Source organism: Ursus arctos, unplaced genomic scaffold, assembly GCF_023065955.2.
Source record: "Ursus arctos isolate Adak ecotype North America unplaced genomic scaffold, UrsArc2.0 scaffold_9, whole genome shotgun sequence".
Classification (NCBI taxonomy): Eukaryota; Metazoa; Chordata; class Mammalia; order Carnivora; family Ursidae; genus Ursus; species Ursus arctos.
The window spans coordinates 23,493,774-23,503,853 of record NW_026623111.1 but is presented as its reverse complement, the minus strand read 5'-3'; positions in this window follow the sequence as shown (position 1 = coordinate 23,503,853).

Genomic DNA, 10,080 nt, shown 5'->3' with positions numbered 1-10,080 from the left:
TCATTGACAAAGCTGAGGAAAGTAAAAGGGAGAAGTATTTATAAGACCCAGAGAGGAGAACTTATTTTTTTATCTACTGAATATCCTAAGTTCCTATATTGATCTTGATATTTTCTGAAGTTAAGAGTTATTTCCTTCTCTAAAACTAGCCTAATTTTAGTCCTAATAAGATAAACAATGTGGATAAGGTAAATATTCTACTATGCTAAGAGACAATGTTGCCATTCCTACATTCATGGTGTTTTATTTTTGTTGTTGTTGTTTTGTTTTTCATATATCTGAGAAATTCTGGGCCTGACATGTAGTTCCAAGATGGACATAAATGTTTTCATCTGCAAACACCAGTGTGCATCAAAGGCACAGTTTCAGAATTTTTATAGACTCTACTGAGACAGACTTAATTGGCTGTGAGAACATCCATTCATAACCCCATTGCCTCATTCAAGGAAACCGTTAGAGGAACTTCTCTGTTCTTTGGTGGCAACATTAACAAGCATCCTGATATATATTTTTTTAAACTACATTTCTTATTGGAAAATCTCTAGAAGCATCACGTATTCCACTTGTGCCACTGTGAATTCATATTTCTGAGAAAGGTACATCCAGTTGTCCAAAGACATTATAAACGAAAAATAAATAATAGATGCAATTTATATTCATTTCTCCTAGAGAGAAAAAAATAGTATATCATAAATATTTTTATAAAGGTTTTTAGGTCTATAAAAGGGAAACTGGACCAAGGTCCAGTTATGCTTATAGGTAAATTGTCTGAACGTCAATTTAATGTATGGTTGCAGCTCATGATAGGTTAAGACCAGGGATATATGAAATAAGTCAGTCAGAAAAAAAGACAAATACCATATGATCTCACTCATATGTGGAATTTAAGAAACAAATCAAATCAGCAAAGGGAAAAAAATAAGAGAGCAAGAGATAAATCAAGAAATAGACCCTTAATTATGGAGACAATCTGATGGTTACCAGAAGGATGAGGATGGGTTAGCTAGGTGGTGGGGATTAAGGAGGGCACTTGTGATGAGCACAGGGTGATGTATGGAAGTGTTGACTCATTATAGTGTATATCTGAAACCTAATATAACACTGTATGTTAACTAACTGGAATTAAAATAAAAACCTAAAAAAAGAAAAAAAAGACCAGGGATATATGAATTGGAAATCATTTGTATGGACAAGATTTTCAAGCTACAGAAATCAATTAAAAGAGAAATGTTATAGAGGGGGAAGAGAAGAGAGATAAGGTCAAATCATAATAAAAGTGTAGCTGAATAAAGAGTAGAAAGATCAGATGTAAAGAAAAGTTGTACAAATGGAATATCACTGAATCAAATTAAAGTGTGTGTGTGTTTGCATTGTTGATCAATAGTGTCATATAAAGTGTTTAAATTAAAGAAAGAAAACATTGTAAAGAGAGCCATTAGAGCTTTTAATCCATAAATTTTGAGAAACCAATAGCAAACCAACAATTGCAGTGTAGCATTCCTATTGTTAAGTCTAGGTAATACGTGGAACCTAATATTGGAAAAGCATGGTAGAAAACATACTATGTTAAATTAAAAAAAATTATTGATTTCCATATTTCAAAAGATCCAAAAGGATCTCTTTTTCTAGCTTAGTAGCAATAGCAACATATTTGCATACTCCAGACCAGATATTTGGTCTAAGCATATTCGCTTCCAAAAGAAAATAGATTTTAGAGAGGTAAGTAGTTCAATGTCTTAGAACAAGAAAAATTTAGAAGGGTATTATTGACAAAAAACAAGGCTGCTTTGGGATGCCTGGGTGGCTCTGTCAGTTAAGCAGCTGCCTTGAGCTTAGGTCATGATCCCAAGGTTTTGGGATCGAGTCCCAGATCAGGCTCCTTGTTCAGCAGGAGCTTAATTCTCCCTCTGCATGCCATCCCCCACCTTGTGCATGTTCTCTCTCTCTCTCTCCCTGACAAGTAAATAAATAAAATCTTAAAAAAAAAAAAAAGGTGCTTTAAGCGTGTCAGTGTTGTTCTCAAAGAGAGCTAATGTACTCATACTTAATCATATCAGGTAAACGTTAAAGCAAGAAATAGTAGAGGAAGCAGTATGTTCTAAAATAATAAAATATTCATTAACCTTCATCCATTAACTGGATGATTAATGATGATAAATTTGTATGTACCAAATAACATAGACACAAAATATGGCAGGCAAAAAATGACAGCTGTAAAAAAGTGTAATTGAAAATCTACCATCATAATCCGGAAGCATTAACATATATCTTTTAGTATCAAAAAAATCAGTAAGTTATGTAAAATCAAACAACAATGAACAAAATTAGCTAAATGGACATATAGAGAAAACTTCAAATTTCCAATTTAAAAGTGCATATGTTCAACAGATTTCAAAGGATAAAATCAAAGTATGTTCTTTGTTCATGATGCAATTAAAATATGAATTTAAAAATGTTAAAAAATGAAGCAGTATAATTCTAAATAAATCCTACATTACAGAAGAAATAAAAGTAGTGTGTTGCACAGGTGTAACTTTATAATGAAAATATGACATTAGCAGATGATTAACCTTAAATGCATATATTAAATGAGAATGATAAAAATCAATTACCTGAGTACCCATTTCCAAAAAGACTTAAACCAAAAGTTAAACCAAAGAAATAAGAGGAGGGGCTAAGTCAGTTAAGCATCCAACTCTTGATATCAGCTCAGGTTATGATCTGAGATGAGCCCTGTGTAGGGCTCTGGACTGAGGCGCACACTCCTGTACTCTCTCTCTCTCTGAAAAGAGAAGAAAAGAAAAGAAAAGGAGAAGAAAAAGAGAAGAAATAAGAGGAAAGTCACAATAAAATAAGCATAGCAATCAGTGAGATAGAAAAAAATAATACAATATAACAAAATCAATAAAGCAAAATTTGACTCTATGGAAAAACTAATACAATTAATAACCATCTAGAAAGCTTAAAAGTTAGAGGTGATAAGGTACAAAACCCAATATCAAGAATAAACGGGCATTATGGTAGACCCAAATATACTTAAAACACAGTAAAATATATTTTGTCACTATATTTGATAATTTAGATTCAATGGGCAAATTTCCATAAAATACAATTTATTAAAATGTGAGATATATAGAATGAAAATGTCTTAGTAGTAATACACTTTATTAAACTTTTCATCTACACTTAAAAATATTTTTTTTTCTACAAAGAAGATTCTAGACTTAAATGACATCACTTATGACTTCATACTCAAATATTTGAAGAAATACACACATTTTAAACAAATTCATACAGGGCAAAAATTTAGAAAATAGCACATAATACAATTTAAAACTTATTTTTGATAAAAATATTTAGTAAACTAGGTAGAAAAGTTAATGTAATCTGATAAAGAAAATCTTTAAAAAATCACAGCACCCTTTATATTTAATGATGAAATATTGAAAGTTTTTCCACTGAGATTGAACCATGGTCAAGGATGGCTGTCTCACTACTTTTATTTAATGTTCTATAAATCATAAAGAGTGAAGTAAGGAGAAACAAACTTTAAAAGTACAGACTAAAAAAATAAAACATTAAAATTCATTGTGGGCAAAATCAAGTAGTTTTCAGTATGACATTTCTAATATATTCAAGAAATCTAAGTATTATTATTAGATTAATAAATAATATCAGTAAGCAAAAACACAAAACCCATATACTAGCAGAGGTCATTAGTAAATGAAATTTAATACAATACAATTACAATAGCAGTAAAAACATCAAATGCCTAGGAATACATCTAATGAAAATATAAAATCTCTACATAGAAATTTATAAACTCTTACTGAGAAAAATTAAAGACCTAAATAAAGAAAAGATATACTATATTCATTAACGGTGAGACTCATTATTGTAAAGATAAAAATTTTTCTGAAATTGATCTATAAAGCTATTATCCCAATAAAAATCCTAGAAAATTTTTGTGATTATTAATAAGATATTTCTAAAATTTTATGGAAATGTGGTACTGGTGCAAAAATAGACCTATAAAATAGAACAGACAGGATTAAGGAGAAGGTGAAGAATGGTGGGTTTAGAAACAGTCTCGGGTTCTGATTCTACCCTATGAGATCTGCAAGTTTAACATTATACTTAAAGGTTTATAGGTATTGCATGAGGTATTCAAAAGAATATATCATTTTTCATTTGTAATTGCATTTATATAGTTTAAGAGAAGTTACTTTAACTTATTATAATCAAATTCTAAGCAATAAAATGATATTTAATTAAATATATAAGTACATATTTAATAATGAATATTCTGTTTTATATAATAGATGATAGATAGGCAAATGACAGATAGATAGATATGTAATTTTTTAAAAAAAGAGCATTAAGGAAGTTACAAAGAGCTAGAGTTTTTAATTCTGGCCAATATACCTGGGAATGTTAATATATCAATGCCAGTTAAGAACTAAGAGCAATGAGTGAGTATATGATAGCTTATAGGAGCATAATATATGACCCCATATAAAAAAGAGTTCAAATAATAGACCTGTCACTTACTTATTGTGAGTCCTTAAACAAGCCATGTAGACTCATTGATTTCCAGTTTACCACTCTTTAAAGAGGGGGGGGGGGAATCATGATATGGATATATAGGGCTGTTCTCAATACTGAATGGGAACACAATTCAAATACAGCATTAATACAGTTCTTTTTGCTATTAAGTGCTTATTATTATTATTATTATTATTGAAATTTTCTAATAAACTGGAAATAATGGTTTTTGGTTTTATGGGGTAGGAAGTTTATGGAAAGTTGTTCTTGTAAAAATTATGATATTGGAGAACAAAGCAAGCTAAGTGAGGAAAGCAGAGGAGACCCAAGAAATGGCTTGTGCTGGAATGATCAATGTGACAAATTATCCAGAAAAGTGATAGAGGAAAGAAAACTTGAACATGTAAGGTAGATGAGGAGGATGAAGACCTCCTATAGTTGATAGAAAGAAGGTGATAATTTGTTAGAAACCAAAACAAAATAATTGTAACAAAAATAAGTGCCATTGTATCTAGATATGGGAGTCCAAAAGAGAGGAGCCGGATGATGATTAATAAGGAAGCAAATATCTGCGGAGCGTTAAGAAGGTGGACTTGTGATCTGGGTCTTGGGCAATGAGATGGAATAAAGATGGAGAGAAGTTGCTTTCATTTTGAGAGATGGAGTTTATTTTTATTTTATTTTTTTTTAATTTTTTAAAATAATTTTTATTTTGTTATATTAGTCACCATACAGTACATCCCGTTTTTGATGCAATGTTCCAAGATTCATTATTTGTGTATAACACCCAGTGCACCATGCAATATGTGCCCTCCTTAATACCCATCACTGGCCTATCCCAATCCCCCACCCCCTCCCCTCTGAAGCCCTCGGTTTGTGGGACTTCATCAAGATAAAAAGCTTCTGCACAGCCAAGGAAACAGTCAAAAACTAAGAGGCAGCCCACGGAATGGGAGAAGATATTTGCAAATGACACTACAGATAAAAGACTAGTATCCAAGATCTACAAAGAACTTCTCAAACTCAAGACCCGGGAAACAAATAATCAAATCAAAAAATGGGCAGAAGATATGAACAGACACTTTTCCAATGAAGACATACAAATGGCTAACAGACACATGAAAAAGTGTTCAAAATCATTAGCCACCAGGGAAATTTAAATCAAAACCACCTTGAGATACCACCTTACGCCAGTTAGAATGGCAAAAATGGACAAGGCAGGAAATAACAAATGTTGGAGAGGATGTGGAGAAAGGGGATCCCTCTTACACTGTTGTGGAATGCAAGTTAGCACAGCCACTTTGGAAAACAGTGTGGAGGTCCCTTAAAAAGTTAAAAATTGAGCTACCCTATGATCCAGCAATTGCACTACTGGGTATTTACCCCAAGGATGCAGACGTAGTGAAGAGACGGGCCATATGCACCCCAATGTTCATAGCAGCATTGTCCACAATAGCTAAATCGTGGAGGGAGCTGAGATGCCCTTCAACAGATGACTGGATTAAGAAGATGTGGTCCATATATACAATGGAATATTGCTCAGCCATCAGAAAGAACAATTACACAACATTTGCATCAACATGGACAGGACTGGAGGAGATTATGCTAAGTGAAATAAGTCAAGCAGAGAAAGACAATTATCATATGGTTTCACTCATTTATAGAACATACGAAATAGCAGGAAGATCAGTAGGAGATGGAAGGGAAGAATGAAGGGGGGTAAACAGAAGGGGGAATGAACTACGAGAGACTGTGGACTCTGGGAAACAAACTGAGAGATGGAGCTTATTTTCCATCCTCTTAACTTCAGGTTGATCCTCTGACTACCAATCAAATACATCAGGAGGGACATTTTGGCACTTCTATACCTAGTTTTCAAAAGGATTGGAAATGTCTGGTCTATGCTTCTTGGAATGTTCAGTCTTAGAAGTCACTCTTCTTGTTAGAACCAGCTGTCGTGTTGTAAGGAAGAGCAAGAACCCATGGAGAAATCCATAGGGAGGAGGATGAAGGCTCCAGTCATCAGTTTAGCTTCCATGTGACAGGCAGCACAAGACTGCCAGATATGTATGTGCAACATCTTGGACATAAGGGCTCTAGTCCTACTTAAGTTGCTCAAAAATAAAGCAGAAGCAGGTTTGTTTGTTTGTTTTAACTTACTAACTTGTGGAGGACAACAATAAATAACTAAAACAAATAGTAGGAGAAAGTTTGAGACAAACAAAATAATTGTAATTGATGTATATATCAGTCCAATAGTGAGATACATACATCAGTTTATATTGAATATATATTCAACATATTATATATATAAAATATACTTATAAATATATCATATATACTTATATATTCATTCTCTCAGGTACTAAAACAAAACAAAATAAAAAAACAGATAAGTTTGTAAGAAGTGGAGGCAGTGATATACCACTTGGATACTACTATCAATGAGGTTACTCTGGGAAACAAAAATATCTACAACAGAAGGAGAGATTAAATAAAAGCTAAGTTAAGGGTATTCAAAGGAGTTTGGAAATTTAGAGGAAAAAATAGCTAGCTTCCACAAAGTGGTTTGTTTACCTATACCTTCTGTTCACACATAAGGAACACAAATTATGATTTATGAGAGACAGAAGGTTGCTTTACATATCTACAGAAGGCTTTCCTGGAATCAATCTGGCCTTATGATAAAATTAATAGGCAAATGCCCTGAAACATTATCACATAAGTTTGGGACAGACCCATACAATACCATGTAGTTACAGTCTTTCTACTGATGAATGAACATCTTTCTTTACTTACCAGTACACATAGAAATTTAAGGTGATGGGTTTATATTTTCCGTTTCATAAAAGTTTCTTTACATAAAAGCCAAATTTTTAAGGATATATACTTTAAAGTCTGCCTCATTTGGATAGATATCTTTAAAATTATTCAAAATAACTTATTTTAAATTTTAATTTGCATTTATTGAGTTTAATATCTATTATACACATTATATATTTGTATATATTCATATATATATAATACATATGCATACACACACGGGAAAAACATCATTGAGGAAGTGATTTAAGTAGGATTGTAAATGATAAAAACAAAACAAAACAAAAACATGGAGGGTCTTGGTTTGGAACATGGGCAGTTAGATATTACTTAGTAAGCAATTGGAACAATTACAAATCTTCCTGATGAAATAATCTCATTTTTATTTTTAAATTATATAATATATGCTAATTTTAAGAAATGTAATTTAAAGTATACTTTATATTTTAAAATTTTTGCATATTTCTTATCATTTAACATTGTCAAATTTATTTTAAATTTCTTTGTGTTGGTAATTTTTTCATGAAAAAGGACATAATAGAAAATAGTCTGGCTTAAAATTTAAGATAGATTTGGATAAATGGGATTTAGGACAAAAGTCACTATGAAGGGTTAGAGTACACAAAGAATCGTAATTACTTCTCTTTTTTTTTTTTTTTTAAGATTTTATTTATTTATTTGACAGAGATAGAGACAGCCAGCGAGAGAGGGAACACAAGCAGGGGGAGTGGGAGAGGAAGAAGCAGGCTCACAGCGGAGGAGCCCGATGTGGGACTCGATCCCAGAACGCTGGGATCACGCCCTGAGCTGAAGGCAGACGCTCAACCGCTGTGCCACCCAGGCGCCCCTGTAATTACTTTTCTGACTAGACAAATGGGTAAAGGAGAGACAATGTGAGTTTTTGAGATGGCTGATAAAAAAAAATGCCATTGAGATATAGATAGATAGATAGATATATATATATATATATATATATATATATATATACACACACACACACACATATATATACACACACATTAATTTTATACTCTTTTTAATACATATACTGATTATATATTTTTAAAAATATGTGTATACTAATTACATATACTACCCGTTTATTATGATATATATATCATATATATGCTATGAGTATGTATATATATATCATATATGTATATCATATATATGATATGGGTATGTATAAGGGTAGTATATGTAATTAGTACAGAGATAACTATTAAGTCAAAATCTATAGATATATTTTTAAAGATTTTATTTTTAAGTAACCTCTATACCCACTCACAAACCAAGATCGAGTTACATGCTCTACCAATTGAGCCAGCCAGGCGCCCCTATATATTTTGATTATATTTTACAATCAAGCACATGTAGGCAGTTTTATACTGAATGATCCAGAAGAATTGCAGTAGACTTTTTTTTTTTTTAAAGATTTTATTTCTTTGTCAGAGAGAGAGAGAGAGAGAGCACAAGCAGGGGGAGTGGCAGGCAGAGGGAGAAGTAGGCAGAGGGAGAAGCAGGCTCCCCACCCAGCACAGAGCCCCATATGGGACTCAACCCAAGACCCTGGGATCACGACCTGAGCAGAAGGCAGACGCTTAACTGACTGGGCCACCCAGGTGTCCCAACAGTGGACATTTAAATGTTGTATGATGATTAATAAACTTTTTTTTTTTTTTTGCAATACCAGACAAGGAAAACATAGACATCACAATAAAATACCTTGGATGTACTACAAAATATTGTGTCCTTTTTTTTTTTTTAACATTCTGATTATTTTTCAGTTTTTAAGTAAATATTTAAAAAATAATATAATCATTTTGAAGTTAGATTGTTAACTGTGGTAGCATCATAGATATTTACATCACTCCTATGTATAGCAGGGATTTAAGCAGAGCTGAAACCCCAGGTAGTAGAATTTTCACTGAAATTAGAGTCAGTGAGTGGGATGGGGGCAATAAAGAAAGAAATAATTGTATCTTATAACTCCTTAAGAAGTAGTAATTTTTGCAGAGGAAGGGAAAATTAAGGTCTTAATGTGGCAATTATACGGAAAGTACGGTAGAAAAATGTACGACCTTGTATTGAGAAGATTGAAGGAAAGTTAAATGTGCAAGCCAACCCAAACTTAGGAAAAGCAAGGAATGAAGGGCTGGAGGATATGATTTGTTGCTTGTTAGGTTGTTTTATTTTGAGATAAAAATTAAAAAAAAAACACTTTATTTGTATTTACTTTAAACTGAAAGGGAAAGAAAATAAGCTTTTTACATTTCTGATATATGAATCAACCATACTTTATAGATAGAATTAAAAGTAGATACACATGGACTGAGTGAGCATGATCAACATTTTTTCTCTGATATGTGATAAAAATATTTGAAATCACTGCTCTATTCTCACACCTCTCTAGCCGCCACACCCTCTGACCGCAATTATATTTGTTATTCTTCCCTGCCTTCTTTTGATTTATCTAATAAGTAGTTGACACCTTCTTTATCTTCCAGGAAAGAGCTTTGAGAAATCTTACAGTAAAACTTCCTTTCTTTCTCTGACCTCAGAACACTTAATGCAGAAAAGACAGTCTCTTCAATAAATGGTGTTGAGAAAACTGGATAACCATGTGCAAAAAATTGAAATAGGCCAGCTATCTTACACCACTAACAAACATTAACTCAAAGTGGATTAAAGAATTAAACATAGACCTAAAAC